Raw genomic sequence first — 16944 nt, forward strand, 5'->3', positions numbered from 1 at the left:
TCTTTTGTCAAGGTCCAGTCATCACCCCCTCCAGCAGCTTTCCCATCTGAGAGTAGGCGTCAATCCTCCAAGATCCGAGAATACTGTTTGCTTCTGGAGCCGGCCTGCTCAGATTCCATTGTAATGGCCTGTTTATGCATCTGGCTCTCCCTCTGGACTGAGAATTTCCGGAGTATTTGCATCCTCAGAGTTGGCAAAGAGCTGGGTGAGGGCTTTTCCCCTGCATTACCTCATTTCTTAACTATACTATAATCGTCAGCATTTTTGTTATTGTTCTTGCTTCTGCTTTTGTAAGGGAATCCTCTTAGGGTAACACTGTCCAAACGAAATCATAAGTGTACTTAAAAGAAAACAAGAAACAAACAAACAGCATTTCAGAACTGAAAAGCTAAAGAAAGAGGCCCAACGTTTGTACACAGCCTCCTGTGGCAGTGGTTTCAGCGAGAGGACAGTGAGTCCCCAAGTAGTGTTCTACAACTCAAACAAGTCCCAGGGGACATATGGAGAGCCTAAGGAGTGTGAAATTGCACAAAATTGGAGAGCTTCAGCAGAAACCAGATTCTGGGAGCTACAGCAGCCTGGCTTATCCCCACCTCTTCGATCCCAGACCTTTGCCCAAACTGCTGGCAGGCTGGGGCTCCCCACCCCCACCATACACCCTGGGGTGATGCCCCCAGCCTCTCTCCTAGGGCCGTGTTGGACGGCAGAGCAGTGCCTGGCGAGAAGTCCTAGGACATCAGTACTGTTGGTCCCACGGGAAAACTCAGATTCTCTCCAAATGCTCCCAGTGTCCCATCCCTGCCCTTCCTCAAGGACACTTGGCTGCAGATTTAGGCGGTTGGAGTGGTGAACAGATGCCATGGGATCCCACCAGCAGCGCTGCAGGCAGCAGATCCCTAGGGGAGGCTGCGACCTGCCAACTGGGACAAGGCCAGTGACACAAACAGGTGAACTGGCCAAGGGTATGGTGGTAGAGAAAGGTGGGGGAGGAGGCAAATCAGGATGCCCTGCTCCATCTCAGTTCATTTGCTGCTTCCCAGGTCCCAGTGATTTTTTTGCCACGAGAGAATGTCAGGCCAGGGAGGCAAGGTCTTCTCATGTTTCTTCAGTTGTACCCAGAAATAAGAACTTTAATGTGAATCTCTCCCAATATTTAATACCAAGCATGAATTGATAAAATTTTAAAAAATCTCTTGCCAAACAAAGCACAGGCAAAGTGGTCTCTTTTCTATTGACAGCATGTGTCCAAATTAAGATCCATATTTGAATGTTTAACCATAGCAGGGACCTTTCCAGGTCTGGTTTATCGATAAAACCACAGGTGGAATGAGGTAGCAGGAAGATTTAGGATGTTAGAAATAAATGGGTTTGAATCTCAGCTTCACAATTTTCTAGGTATGTGGTCTTTGCTGAGCTTTATTTTTCACACCTGTAAGATGGGTGCACGGAGAAGGCAATGGCACCCCACTCCAGTACTCTTGCCTGAAAAATCCCATGGATGGAGGAGCCTGGTAGGCTGCAGTCCATGGGATCGCTAAGAGTCGGACACGACTGAGCGACTTCACTTTCACTTTTCCCTTTCATGCACTGGAGAAGGAAATGGCAACCCACTCCAGTATTCTTGCCTGGAGAATCCCAGGGACGGCGGAGCCTGGTGGGCTGCCGCCTATGGGGTCGCACAGAGTCGGACACGACTGAAGCGACTTAGCAGCAGCAGCAGCAGCAAGACGGGTGCAATAATCATTCGCATTGCAGGCTGTTGGTTGCCTGCAAGCAGTCACTGCCTACCCCAACCCTCTGATTGGTTCTTTCTAATAAGAAATAATTTTGTTCGGGCATTGGAGGGGCAGCAGTGAGCTTACTGCACTTATTAGAGAGAGGATAATGCCCTTTCATGGAGATATCTTACGTATCAAGCAAAGCCAAAGTGTTCAGGTAGACCTTAGCTTCTTTCATTCTGTCTTTATTTTCATCTAAAGACATTTGAAAAGGTACTGTTGTCCAGCCAACCCAACCTGACACAGGTCCTTCCTGAACTAACAGTCTAAAGTATACCTGGAGTGCTGTTCTCAAAAAAATATTCATTATGCAAATAGAAAGGACAGTGGAATTGCCACCATGTAACTTCCCATAGAAGTTACTTCTCACCTCCTGCATGCTTGAGGAACCTTCTCAAAACATGAAGTATGGGATGGCTTCTGTACAAAATGTCAGCTCAAATCTTTGGCAAATGTAATCAATTGAGACACAGCTCTGGTTTTGCAGTGGAAGGGCTCGTGATCAAGAATTTCCCTGTACAATCTTCCACGTAGGGACTTTAACTTGCTTACTAGACACCCGCCTAATCATGTCCCGAAACTGGTGTAACTATCTACCATTATCTCCCATCAGAGTGGAGTCCCTTCAAATCTTTGCTCCCCAGAACTTCCTCAGGGACTCTTGGTTTTCTCTCCCCTTATGACCATGCTTTCTCTTCTTTTTTCCTTTTCATTGACATCTCTAGTCCTACTTCCTAAGAATCCTTTTCTTATTCCCCAAGCCTTCTGCATTTTCCCTTTTCAGGCTCTGCTGATCTTTTCTGCCCAACTGAAAGGGCTCAAGGGGACACAGTGTGGATCAGCAGAAACAGCACAGCAAAGCCTCTCTTAAAAGGCCTCACCGCCCACCTCCCATCCAGCTCTGTCCCTCTCTCAGTGGGGTCAGTTGGTCTAGGAGCCTTCAACAGCAGCCAGCTTCTCAAACTTTAAGGTAAATATCCATTGCCTGGTGATCTTGCTAAAAGACTGATTCTGTCTAGGTTGGGGCCTGAGATTCTGTAGGTGCTGTAAATTCTGCTGGCCCCCAGACCACACTAGGAGTAGCAGTTCTAGACCTGTGCTGCCAAATAAGACAGCCGCTAGCTGTTGAGGGGCTGTCAGGCATCTGAAAGGGAAGCTGGACTTAACTGAGATGGGTTGTCTGGAATTCAAAGACAGTATGTAAAAAAAGGATGTACAATTTCTCAAGAATATTTTTTTACATTGCTTACAAGTTAAAATGATAGTATTTTACATACGTTGCATTAAATAAAATGGATTACTAAAATTAATTTGACCTGATTCTTTAAACGTTTTTTTCCCTAATGTGATCTAGGAGTAAATTTTAAATTCCACACATGGCTGGTGCCTGTAGCTCCTGTTATATTTCTATTAGATAGCACCTTTCTAGATCACACTCTAAGCACACATACTAGGGACCATGGAAACCTTGCCCGAGGGGCTAAAAGCCCAATTCTAGAACCTGCATAGACTTTCCCCTGTTTGTCCTCCCAAAGGCTGAGCGAGCTGCCCTTGTGCAAACCTGAAGGGCCAGTGGAGGCCGAAGTTCAGCTACTGGAGGGGAGAGGGGGTAAATGGCGGGGCTCAGACACAAGGCTGGGGTGCCCTCGTGCAGGTATGAGGTCCATCTCAGAACAGGACAGGGCCCAGGAAGGGGGCAGGGACCAGGCCTGGGGCTGGGGACTAGCTCTCATAGAATGTCATAGAATGTCATAAATGTCATAGAATTCTGAGGCATCTGAGATTTCGCAATTCCATCTCCGCCTTCCAGATTGTTAGGCAGTAAGGTGTGTGGACAGGACATATTTTATTTAACAGTCTGTTGGCTTGATTTATATCTTCCAACATTTAGACCTACGATATGGGGGTCTCCATGTGTGCCCTCGCCCTGGACAAGTAAGGTGGCTACCGCAGAACTTTGGGAAGGCCGATGTGGGGTGTCTGCAGTACAGCAGAAGCCCAGAGGAGGACCGTGCTCTCTCTGCTTCACAAGGATCTTGAGTAATGTTGGATTTCAGAAGAAAACGTCATAGCCCAAGGACCTCTAGTAAGTACAGTGGGAAGAACTTGAAACTGCTTAGTTTTCCATGACAGAAAAACAGGACAAATGTGCTGGGCATCTAGCTGCTGGGCTAGGGATCCCAGTGAGCAACACAGCCAACCTGCTTTGCTCGTCTCCATTGACTCACATTTGCAGCCACGGAGCATCTGAGTCCAACAGCATCCGTCTGCTTCCTTGGGAGAAAAAGACGATTGACTAAGTACTGTGAGGACCCAGGCTGGGAACTTAGTTCTTTTAAGCCTCCTGAAACCAGCATCATATGAAAGATGCAGGACTGCTGGGATTTGGATGCCAGATCCCATGCTCTGAGTCTCAGTTTCCTCATCAGTATAAAATGGGGTTGATAATACAAACTTCAGAGATACTGAGGGTTCACTTCCAGGCTACCAAGATAAAGCAAATATTGCAATAAGTAAGTCGCACAGTCAATTCTAAAGGAAATCCACACTGAATATTCATTGGAAAGACTGATGCTGAAGGTGAAGCTCCAATACTTTGGCCACTTGATGTGAAGGGCTGACTCACTGAAAAACACCCTGATACTGGGAACAATTGAAGGCAAAAGGAAAAGGGATCGACAGAGGGTGATGTGGTTAGATAGCAGCACTGACTCAATGGACATGAATTTGAGCAAATTCCAGGAGATATTGGAGGACAGAGGAGCCTGGTATGCTGCGGTCCATGGGGTCTCAAAGAGTCAGACATGACTAAGTTACTGAACAACAACAAGATGAATTTTTTTGTTTTTCAGAGCATATAAAAGTTCTGTTTACACTATGCTATACTCTATTAAGCATGCAATAGCTTTCTGTCTAAAATAACAATTTACATACTTTAAAAATACTTTATTGCTAAAAAATGCTAACCATCAACTGAGCCTTCAGCCAATTATAGTAGTAGCATCACTGATGGTCAGTCACCCTAACAGATATGATAATAATGAAAAACTTTGAAATTTTGTGAGAATTACCAAAATGTGACACAGACACAAAGTGAGGAGATGCTGTTGGAAAAATGGCACCAATAGCTTGCTCGACCCAGGGTTACCATAACCCTTCAATTTGTAAAAAGAAAAACAAAACAAAACACAGTATTGGCAAAGCTCAATAGAGCAAGGTATGCCTGAAATAATACCATAAGAAGGTTCTTAGGAAAATGAATTGAGATGCTATTCATAAAGGACCTAAAAAGTGCCTGGCTCCGCCCAAGCACTATACCAATGCTGGTTGTTACTAACTCCATTCTGCAGATGGGACACCAAGGTGGAGAGCCGTGAGGGAGTGTGGCTGAAGGACCCGTGGTTCAGTGGCAGAGCTGAGGCTCCGGCCAGCTTTCCTGCCCTCCAAGCCCATGCTCTTTCCTGCTGTCACGTTGCTTCTCCCATGTGAGCATTTCTCAACCACAGAGATAAATGTGTCTTCTCTTTCATGTGGGGCACATTCACCGAGCTGAAGAGAGAAGGCTAAAAATATTGCTGGGTGTAAATCTGATCCAGTGAGAAGGGCTGAGCTGTGGTCTGGTCGTGCAGGCAATGAACGGCCTGGCAGACAGGGCAGGGGACCGTGCAGCGGCCCCCGCATCCCCTTCAACCTCCTCTCCTGCAGCCTCCTTCCAGCTCGCTCCTGGGCCTCAGTCCATGGAGCCCGTCCCTGATCCTGGAGCAAGCCCAGCTGGGGTCCTCTCCTGGACCTCACACCCATGCCCAGACCCAGACCTCCCCAGGGCTGGCTGCGGGCTCAAATGTCGCAATCAAAGAGGCCCCCGCCACCTTCCCTAAAGTGGCCTCTGCCACTTCCCCACACCAACCCCTCACTCGGTAGCTCTTTGTAGATGGTGTGGCGTTTAGCACAGTCTGAAATCCCTTTGTCCACCCTCATTCATCTGCCCCTCTAGAATGGGAGCCCAAAGCCAGCATGCACTGTGTTCATCTTGTCCACTGCTGCATCTCTGGAGCCTGCAATATGCCTGATGCTTATTCATCCTCAAAAATATTTGTTGAATAAATAAACGTGTGCCTGTAGGAATAAATGAACAAAGGAATGAAACCTCAGCTCTGGTCTGATTATGCCACTCACTTGCTGTGTGACCTCAGGAAAGTTCCATGATGACTCTGAGTCTCAAATATAAAATAGAGCATTGTACTAGATTAAAAAGTTCAAAGGTTACTTTGTGGGTAACACTGGGATCCAATAAGAAGCAGATCAAAGATGCCCATTCTGGAGCCCAGGGAGCGGCCAGAAGGCGGTGACAGATGTGCAGGCCAGAGAGAAATGAGTCACCCAGGCTCATCAGAAGACAGCAGACAAACATCACAAGCTGTCTCAGGTGACAGACCGTCACCAGGGGCCGAAGCCTACCATAGACTATAGAATGATATGTGCTGTTGCTGAAACTTCTCTCTGTGTCCTCTGCCTCTGTTTCTCTCACTCACACACACACACACACACACAAACAAAACCCTCTTCTGCCACCAACCTGCTTCATTACCAACTGGGTTTACAAGATTATGTGGTGACAACAGATGTTTAAGATTTTAATATTTTGATAAATATCTTCCCAATGACAATTTGTATGTATCTAAGTGGCCCCTTTCTATATGCATCTTACATTAACACATACAGTATTACATATGTACCATGGTACTATAATAGTATAAAATAGTGGTTCATGAATGGAGACCAAATCAAGATTAGGGAGGGCTTCCGCAGTGCCTTGACAATAAAGAATCTACCTGCAATGCAGGAGATGCAGTTTCAATCCCTGGGTCAGGAAGATCCCCTGGAGGAGGGCATGGCAACCCACTCCAGTATTCTTTCCCGGAGAATCCCATGGTCAGAGGAGCCTGACAGGCTACAGTCCACAGGGTCACAAAGAGTCGGATATGACTGAGCATGCACACACGCATGCAAGATTAGGGAAAAATAGATTGGATTCAGACCAAGAAGAAATTTGGAACATAAACAAGCAAACAGAGGAGTCTACCGTTGAGTTTTTAAATCGATTCTTCCTGTTGGTAGAAAAATGAATGAAAAGAGCTAAATTTATAGAACCTTTTTTATGTGCCCAGCACTATGTTGAGCAAGTGACATAAATGAGCCCAGCCCTCCCCCAAACCTGGAAGGAAGGATTATCATCCAACCAACGAAGAGTTTAGGAGGTTCTCGTACCTTGCTAGAGATCAGACAGTTCTTAAACACTCGTCCTTTTGACCTCATGTTTCTGCCCTGGAGCATGAGACTTTTCCTCTCTGGGGAGTCTATGACGTGTGCTGAGGATGTGGATATTGGCCTAAAGCTAATTTTATTTTCTAAACCCCAAAGCAACAATCCTCAGGAGATTCATCCCTAGATGAATGCACAACAATGTCCATGGTTTCAAAGGAAGAAGCTGATCTGTCCACCAAGATACACCAAGATCCACCAGATTGCTATAACATGGTGGTATTTCATGCACAAACATAAAATGTTCATTATCATAAAGTGGCTAATATGTCACCCTCACAATTGCTGGTAGCAGAGAGAGGGGGACAAGCCCCAGGCAGCCAAACTGTCCAGTTTCCCTTGATTTTGTCCATATTACACCTTAGTACTGTTCTTACTAGGGGCTTCCCTGGTGGCTCAGATGGTAAAGCATCTGCATGCAGTGCAGGAGACCTGGGTTCAATCCCTGGGTTGGGAAGATCCCCTGGAGAAGGAAAGGGCAACCCACTCCAGCACTCTTGCCTGGAAAACCCCATGGATGGAGGAGCCTGGTAGGCTACAGTCCGTGGGGTCACAAAGAGTCGGACATGACTGAGTGACATCACTTAAGACAAATATGAAAATGGAATTTAGAAAAAACATCCCCAGAGCGCTCTGTGTCCACACTCTCACTTAAGTGTGAGCCTGGGTTCTGGCATCTGAAAGAACTGAGTTCAAGCTCTGGCTGTGCCCCCACTAGACTCCTTTGGCCAGTTGTCTACCTCCTCTTATATTAACAGCACTGACCCCATAGGATTATTGTGCAGGTGAAGGAGTGAGATGCTGGCTGTTAGGCATTTTGTCCCATGTCTGGCACACAGCAAGTGCCTAACAGATGAGAGTTATAATTATTCAGTAGCTTAGATTACAGCCCATCCCTGGACAATCACGCCAGTTAGGGGGCTGTTGTACTCTCATTGGCCTGGCCTGGATCAGAGAGTTACATTCTGAGAGATGGTATTGATTGCAGCATGGGCCTGAACTTGGGGTTGCAGGAAGGAAAACATGGCAAGCAGTGATTAGGAGACTATGGCAGAGGTCAAGGCACAAGATGGTAGTGGTTTGAAAGAGGGTGGCCACTGTGGTGCCAAAGTTGAGGTCCAGGCATTGTGTTCCTGGTAAGCTGTGGGTAGTGAGTAACGCTTTCTCCAAGCTATACTAGTAGCTCTGCTTCTTCTTATCCTTGTGCACAGGGACAAAGAATGCCTGAGGGACCCAGATGAGGCAACACATACCATAGGTATATCTACAACGCTGAATAACAGCCTATCTTTCCTATATCAGGTCGTCAGATAGTGCCCTTCTCAGACTTGGATTGTTATAAAAAGGAACCCCTGGAGGAAGGGCATACTGCAAAGCCAGAAGAAAGCTCAAGATCTCTCTGCCAGCCATGCTAACTGTGGGCAATGGGTAGCCCTTATGTGTGGGGCCTTGGGAACTTTCTACCCCACGCCACTACTGTTCATCCTTGATTGCAAGCGAGTCCCTGGGTTTCAAAACAGGAAGTAGCTCAACTTGGGTTGCTGTTCCTGGCAGCTTCCCTTCCCAGCATCCCCTCCTTCAAACAACGAGGCAAGGCAGCTGTTCCGCAAAGAGTGTGACCACACCCTACGTAGGACTCCGGGGCAGGGGACAGGATGCGCAGTGGTCCTGGAGGGGGACCCTGGGAAGCACGGCAGAGCTTCAGCATGGTCCAGAGCTTCAGAGCTTCAGCATGGTCCACTGCATCTATGCAAGGCATGCTTGGAATTGATCAAGCAAAAATCACACGAGAGGGAAAGGGACATGATAGGAGTGGAGAGCTAGCCATGTGCCAGGTGATAGGTTAGGATATTTTATTTTGGAGATGGCTTTCAAAGACCACTGAAAAGGGCATGTTGCATCCCTTATGGGACAAGCTCAGAGTTAGTAAGTGGTGCAGCCAAGACTCACATCTCTGTCTCACTCCAGATGTGCATTACTTTCTCAGTCAATTACCTGGTTGTCTGTACCTCCACAACGAACCCATGACTCCAGGAGATTTTTTTTTTCCCCACTGAGTTGGAGAAGCATACAGAGCAGTCAGAGACTGCCAGCATCTACTGCCAGGAGATAAGAACAGCCTCCTAGCTGTGTATACATACACATATATGCACTCACTTTACATATTGTAGAGGTTAATGAAAACATTAGGGCTTATCACTATGAGCAGCTCTACTATTTATCATACTGATTCCCCTCTTAAATTAGAACAGTCTAATTTCCTTGAAGTCAGGAAGCACCTCTACCAGTTTCATCTTGTTCATCCAAAGGATGGTGCCCCATCAATATCTCACACATGGCAGGTGCTGGCTGTATTTTATTTAAGTGGAAATGAATTGAATTGCGTGTTTTATCTGTGCTTCACAGTTCTTTGGAATTTAAAGGGAGCTGGTAGTCCACAAATGTTATTGCCTTGTCAATGGTAAAGAGCTTTTCAAAAAGGAACATTTTCTTTAAACTCCAAGGGAGTTGGTAAACATGGGTTTGAAGGAGTGTAAAAGGGCTCATTTCTCAGAGAGGTCTCATGTCTCATACATACACAAGTGGGCTATGTCCAAAGCTCTTATTATGCTTTTCAGTTTGGCTTTGATGAAAGCCTGACCAACACCCTAGGCCTCTCCAGTTTGTCTTGCCAGAAACCAAAGTTCCCAGCCATTAATCAATATCGGGTCCCAACCAGGCTGAGAATAGACCACTTGCCTGTAAAAATGTTCAAGGAGACTGCCAGTGGCTTCCGGTAATAGGCGGTGTGAGTGGGAAGGACAGAAATTATCAGAGAGGTGGGGTTGAGTGGATAGACAATGAGAGACCATCGTCAATGTTTTCATCCAAAGCAGGGTGTCATTTTAAGAAAAATGAAAATAAAATCTAAGGGAAAGAGTAAGGTCAATGTCACTTCTTAGTTCATCCTGGGTTGGGCTTCAAACAGTGATTCTTTGTGTTCCGCCTTTTCTATGAGGCAAGATGTGATTGCAACTGAAGTACATTGATTAAACCAAAACAACTTTCCCTCAATTTGCTGGTTGCTTGAGAATACTCTGGAGACCTCACTTTTGTTTTGAGTTAGCCATTTGGGAGCTTGGCGCAGATCCTTATACAACCATTCAAAATGAGTGAACCAGAAAGATGTCAGGAACTACGCAAGGACATATAGTACAGTTTAATTAGTTTAGAGAGGGGGTAGGTCCCCTCCCCTTCTCCCTAAACATCACTCAAATAAATCGTTTTTTTTTTTACGGTCTTGTTAAAATAATTTCATGGTTGCAGTTTTGTTCTCATGCTAACTGAGCAGGACCACGTGGGTTATTAAAAAGGGTAGTCAGCCTGGTGAGGGTGGGTGCACTCTCTCTGCTTTTAAAAATCAGACGGGTGTAATCACCTGGCTTGTGCAATGGTATATGAAAGAAACCAATCTTGAATGTCAGCACAAGGCTGAAGCGCCTGTTAACAACAGTCGCTAGCTGGGAAATTCTTCTGCTGACTTTTATCAGGAATTTTCCATAGTAACTAAGGCTGCCCACGGCGAGGCGGCCAGTGGGATTTTCATTCCATCACACACATTTTTCTGTTCGTCGTGGTATGGAGAACATTACTTACTGGAACATGTGACCAGAGTTATGCTCTCTGGAAGTGGAAACCTTGCTCTTCCTCCTCCTCGGGGCAATTCCTCAAAAAGATTGGAGAACTGTTCTCTTTAAAGGAAGACATGCCACATTGGTTTCAAAATATTGGTCTGGTGCATTCATTCCCAGCCCCAGATTGCCCTGCGCTGCTCCGTCTGGTCATAGACATCCTGAGGTCACAAGGGCAATCAGAGCAGCCCTCCCACCTGACGTGGGAACCGGGCTCTGATGGCACAGAACCATCACTCCTTTGCGGAAGAAACTTTCATGGCTCCCCAGGACCCATGGGATAACATGAGGTCTTCTAAAGCCCGGTGTTCAAGGTCATTAACAATCTAGCCGCAAACCATTGTGGCCTTTTTTCCCCTTTCCCCATGCTGCCCCAGCTGGACCCCAACCTCGGTAAGTGACTCTTTTTGGCTTCCTTAACAAAGGCTCTTACCAATCTCACTTCCATTAAGGTAGCCACTCTAAAATAAATAAATAAAAACAGAAATCACAAGTATTGTCTAGGTCATGGAGATTTTGGAACCGTTGTGTACTGTTGGTGAAAATGTAAAAGGGCCCAGGAGCTGTGGAAAACCGTATGTCAGTTCCTTTGAAAATTAAAAATAGAATTATTATTCTGTTGAGCAACTCCATGTCTGGGTTTATACCCAAAAGAGTTGAAACCAAGATTTCAAAGAGATGTTTGTATATCCACGTTCATAGCAGCATTATTCATGATAACTAAAACACGGAAGCATCCCATCAATGGATGAATGGGTAAGCAAAACGAGGTATATACATATAATGGAATATTACTCAGCCTTAAAAAGGAAAGAGATTCCACAATATGCTACTACACAGATGATTCTTGGAAAGATCACAGTTAGTGAAATAAGCCAGTCACGAAAAATCAAATGGCATGCGTGCTCAGTCGTTACGTTGTGTCTGACTCCTTGAGACCCCATAGACTCCTCTGTCCATGGGGTTTTCCAGGCAAGAATACTGCAGTGGGTTGCCATTTCCTGCTTCAGGGGATCTCCCAGACCCAGGGATTGAACCCGAGTCTCTTGTGTCTTCTGCATTAGCAGGTGGGTTCTTTACCACTGAGCCACCTGGGAGCCCTACTTCTATAAGGTACTTGGAAAACAATCCTAGGGACAGAAAGTAGAATGGTGATTACCAGGGGCTGGGGAGAGAGAGGAATGGAATGGAGAGTTATCATTTAATGATATAGAATTCCAGCTTTAAAAAATGAAAAGAATTATGGGGAAAGAATGGTGGTGATGTTGCGTAACACTGTGAATGTATGTAATACCACTGAACTGTACACTGAAAACTGGTTAAGATGGTGCATTTTATTTTATGTGTATTTTATCACAATTAAAAAAGATATGACAGAAAATCATAAAATTCTGTAAAGCTATTATCCTTCAATTAAAAAATGTTTAAAGAAGATAAAGAATGTCCTTCTCCATGTCTGTTGGACAAAACCCTTTTCATCTATCCTCTTTCAAGACAAACACAAATAGCATCTCTTGTAGGGCCTTAAAGGCTGTGCAGTGCAGACAGGGAGGCTGCCCCAACAGCACTGTTTAGACCTCCCACCAACTGAAGCATTTATAAAAGGGCATGTGTGGGTTTCTGTGTGTGTGTGTAATATACAACTGCCTTTTGAGCCATTTACCTTGGAGACGATGGTGACTGCCTAGAGCTTTGCTATTCCAAGTGAAGTCTGCAGCATCAGCCTCACATGAGAGTTTATTAGAAACGCATAACCTCAGGCCCCACCCCAGATCTACTGAATCAGAGTCTGCACTTTAACCAAAGCTTCAGGTAAATCATCTATGCGTTAATATATGAGAAGCCTTGGTCTCCAAGGGCCCAACTTCATGAGAGCCATCTTTCATTTCTCCATGGTACATGGCTCAGTTCAGTTCAGTTCAGTCACTCAGTCGTGTCCTATTCTTTGCGACCCCATGGACTGCTGTACACCAGGCCTCCCTATCCATCACCAACTCCCAGAGTTTACTCAAACTTATGTCCATTGAGTTGGTGATGCCATCCAACCATCTCATCCTCTGTTATCCCCTCTTCCGCCTGCCTTCAATCTTTTCCAGCATCAGAATCTTTTCAAATGAGTTGTTCACATCAGGTGGCCAAAGGATTGTAGTTTCAGCTTCAGCATCAGTCCTTCCAATGAATATTCAGGAATTATTTCCTTTAGGATGAAGTGGTTGGATCTCTCTGAAGTCCAAGGGACTCTCAATAGTCTTCTCCAACACCACAGTTCAAAAGCATCAATTCTTCGGTGCTCAGCTTTCTTTATAGTCCAACCCTTACATCCACACATGACTACTGGAAAAACCATAGCCTTGACTAGACAGAACTTTGTTGGCAAAGTTGGTCTAGGTTGGTCATAACTTTTCTTCCCAGGAGTAAGTGTCTTTTAATTTCATGGCTGCTGTCACCATCTTCAGTGATTTTGGAGCCCCCCAAAATAAAGTCTGACACTGTTTCCACTGTTTCCCCATCTATTTGCCGTGAAGTGATGGGACTGGATGCCATGATGTTAGTTTTCTGAATGTTGAGCTTTAAGCCAACTTTTTCACTCTCCTCTTTCACTTTCATCAAGAGGCGCCTTAGTTCTTTTTCACTTTCTGCCATAAGGGTGGTGTCATCTGCATATCTGAGGTTATTGATATTTTGCCCAGCAATCTTGATTCCAGCTTGTGCTTCCTCCAGCCTGGTATTTCTCATGATGTACTCTGCATAGAAGTTAAATAAGCAGGGTGACAATATACAGCCTTGACATACTCCTTTCCCGATTTGGAAGCAGTCTGTTGTTCCATGTCTAGTTCTAACTGTTGCTTCCTGATATGCATATAGATTTCTCAAGAGGCAGGTCAGGTGGTCCGGTATTCCCATCTTTTTCAGAATTTTCCACAGTTTATTGTGATCCACACAGTCAAAGGCTTTGGCATAGTCAATAAAGCAGAAATAGATGCTTTTTTCTGGAAATTTCTTGCTTTTTTGATGATCCAGTGGATGTTGGCAATTTGATCTCTGGTTTCTCTGCCTTTTGTAAATCCAGCTTGAACATCTGGAAGTTCACGGTTCATGTATTGTTGAAGCCTGGCTTGGAGAATTTTGAGCATTACTTTACTAGTGAGTGAGATGAGTGCAATTGTGTGGTAGTTTGAACATTCTTTGGCATTGCCTTTCTTTGGGTTACATGGTTACACAGTGGAATTTGTACGGAACTCTTTAAACATCACATCCACCTAGGCCTTACCTGATTCAGTAGGTCTGGGGATAAGTGAGCTCTGAGCAAGTGTAGATTTTTAGAGTTCATGGGTGATTAAGATACACAGGTAGGGTACAGAACAAATGCCTTAGCCCAGTGGCCCTTAAACTTGAGTGTTTCATCAGAAGTATTGAAAGGCTCATTAATTCAGGTTGCTGGGTTCCACCCCCGAATTTCTGATGGAGTAGATCTGGGCTGGAGCTCAGAATTTGCACTAACAAATTTCCCAGTGATGTTTCTTTAGGGACCACTAACAGCCATAGGTTTAACACAGAGAAAACATTTGCTCGATGTACAAACAGAAGGGACAATTAGACAAAAAATTAGATTCCAGAAATGTCCAGTGTTTTAGTTATCAGTGGTTGTGTAACTAGCCATCCCTAAACATAGGGGTATAAAGCAATAATAATGTATTATTTTTCAAAATCCCGTGGGTTGGCTGGGCTCAGCTGGGAGGTTCTTTTGCTCCACATGGTGTAGCTGAGGGCACTCATGGCCTGCCTTCCACAGGAAGCTCAGGTGGACTACACTGCCCAAGGTGGTCTCTCACCTTCAAAGTTTCTTTCCACTTGTTGGCTTCTTACCCTTCAGTAGCCTGGCTCAAGCTTCTTTAAAGCATGCAGCTGGCTTCCAAGAAGATAATGAAGTTGTCAGTCTTCTTTTTAAGGCCTGAGCTTGGAAGATCCAAACCATCACTTTTGCTATGTTCTGCTGGTTATTATAAACCAAGCCGCAAGACCAGCTTATATTCAAGGGGAGGAACACTAGACTTTCACCTCTCAATGGGAGGAGCAGCAGAAGAGCTGTAGCCATCACAACCCCTCATATCTATTTTCTTTACAGAGGACAAATTAAGAGGCTGCATGAGAAATACCTAAAATCCCATTCATCTGTCAGTTGGTCAGACCAGCAATGTCTATCCCAGGCATCTGTTGTTCTCCACGCTGGATCTCCATGGCTGAGAATTCAGTGATGAGTGTCAGTTTTGCTCAGCATTCCTGCTTAGTCAATCTCTCTTTGTGATCTCTCTCTCTTTTTCTTCTTTGACCTAGGCTTTCTTCCTGTATCATCTATTATGCCAGAGATGGAAGGGGCATGGGAGAATTGGTCCGTGGGTATAAAACCACACTATACAGAGGGTTCTTCTATAGGACTCAGATGCTCAGGTAGTGAAATCTCCTAATTAGTGCAATGAAACACTGATGAATCTCTTAACCTTTGATCATCAGATGGCAAAAAGATAAAAATGTTTGGGGAAATGAATGAAAACTTGAATGACTCTGCCTATGGTCCATTCAAGTGGGAGGTTTTATTAGTCGTAATACTATTTTGACTTTTCTTCCTCGAGTAACCATCCTATCCGGACAGTCTAATAGCTACTGGAGTTCACATCCAGGACTCCTAGCCGTGAACCCTCTCCATGAATTTGTTTCAGGAAATTCCTTCCGGGAAAAAACTTAATTGAACATCCTGCTGTCAACCTAACACACCTGCAGGAAATATAGTACAATTTTGATCTCTGTTACTTACAGTGTGCACTCAAATCAGCAGCATCACCACCCTATGAGGGTTAAATCTTAGGTCCTAAACCAGAGGCTACATTTCTAACAAGGTCTTTGAGTGATGTGTGTGCCCTCCAATTTGGGGAAGCATGGATTTGTCACGATTTTGGAGTCAGAAAGGCTGGGGTCAAATCCTTCCTTGCTTACTTACTATCAGTAATTACATGACTTGGGCAAGTAATTATCTAAGCAATGGTCTCTTTATTTGTAAAACAGTAATTAAAAAAAGCACCTGCCCTTCCAATGTTATTGTGAACATTCTACAAGTTAATGAACAGATAGTGTTCTTGCAAACTGCCGGGCTCATAGTAAATGTTCAGCAAGTGTGAGCTACTATTATTACTGTTAAAAATAATCACCTTCCTGATTACAGACGGCTCATGACTCCTTGCTGTGAAAACCAAATTCTCCACCCATATTCAGAAACTGCAAAAGAAAGAAGAGACAGAGACTTGGCCCTTGAGATGCTCTCGGCGTGGTGAGAAAGAAAGGGCAGCTGTGTCAGAAAACAGGCAAGCAAACTTCTCCCAAGGAAATATCCCCATGGAGCCTGCACCGTCACAGCCTAGATGGACTGTCTGATGAGGTGCCACAGGGAAGAGACGTGGCTCTGGAGCTTGTTAACTAACTGATGAGTCAGGGTCTTCAGCCACCGAAGCGTGAAGGTGGAAATACACAAAGAAGGCAGCACTGCTGGGTCTGCCGGGCACACGTCCCTTCCCTTGTCCTCCCTCTGTTGAGAGCAGAGAAGGGTGGCGGGCTGGCGGTGAGTCTAGAGGGGATGAGGGCAGTGTGGGATCTGAGCTGGTCCCACTTGGGGCAACAGGGGACGCTGGGGCCTGAGGGACTGAATGAGCTTGGATCTATAGGGGATTGCTGGGCTCCGACTCCTGGCGGCAAGTACAGTCATTGATTCTACATCCAGAGCGGGTAATGGCAGGATGGATGTGCCCGGGTGGGAGTACACAGGCAAAGACTCTAGGTATGTGTTCTATAAACACTAGGAGTTGGAGAGGGTTCGAGTGAGGATCAGGGTCCTGAAGGCTGCCTTGAGTCATAATACCATAATAGTAACAACTGACTTAACAACAACAATAATAATAAACCATGTATCAAGTGCTTAGTGTGTGTCAGTGTTTTCTATGTGTTACATTATCCTCACAAGTATATGAAATCAATACTCTCTTAAATAGATGAGAAAATTGAGAAGAAGAGATGGTAAACTATTTGCCCATAGCCGCACAGCTAGAAAGTGGCAAAGCCAGGCTGTTGGTCTCTGAGAACTGACTCTCTTAACTGTTAAACTGGACTGAATATCAGCTGGTCTT

The 16944-nt window shown here is 45.1% G+C and overlaps 1 long non-coding RNA gene across 1 annotated transcript; it reads left to right on the forward strand.

Annotated features, from left to right (window-relative positions):
- Positions 1-3586: 3586 nt before the first annotated feature.
- Positions 3587-16734, forward strand: LOC145518722 (uncharacterized). Its single transcript, XR_014063222.1, has 2 exons — positions 3587-3864; positions 15990-16734. It is a non-coding gene; the product is annotated as an uncharacterized LOC145518722 (long non-coding RNA).
- The last annotated feature ends 210 nt before the right edge of the window (positions 16735-16944 follow it).

Source organism: Giraffa tippelskirchi, chromosome 8 (assembly GCF_054371585.1).
Source record: "Giraffa tippelskirchi isolate mGirTip1 chromosome 8, T2T-mGirTip1v1.2.pri, whole genome shotgun sequence".
In the NCBI taxonomy this organism is placed as follows: Eukaryota; Metazoa; Chordata; class Mammalia; order Artiodactyla; family Giraffidae; genus Giraffa; species Giraffa tippelskirchi.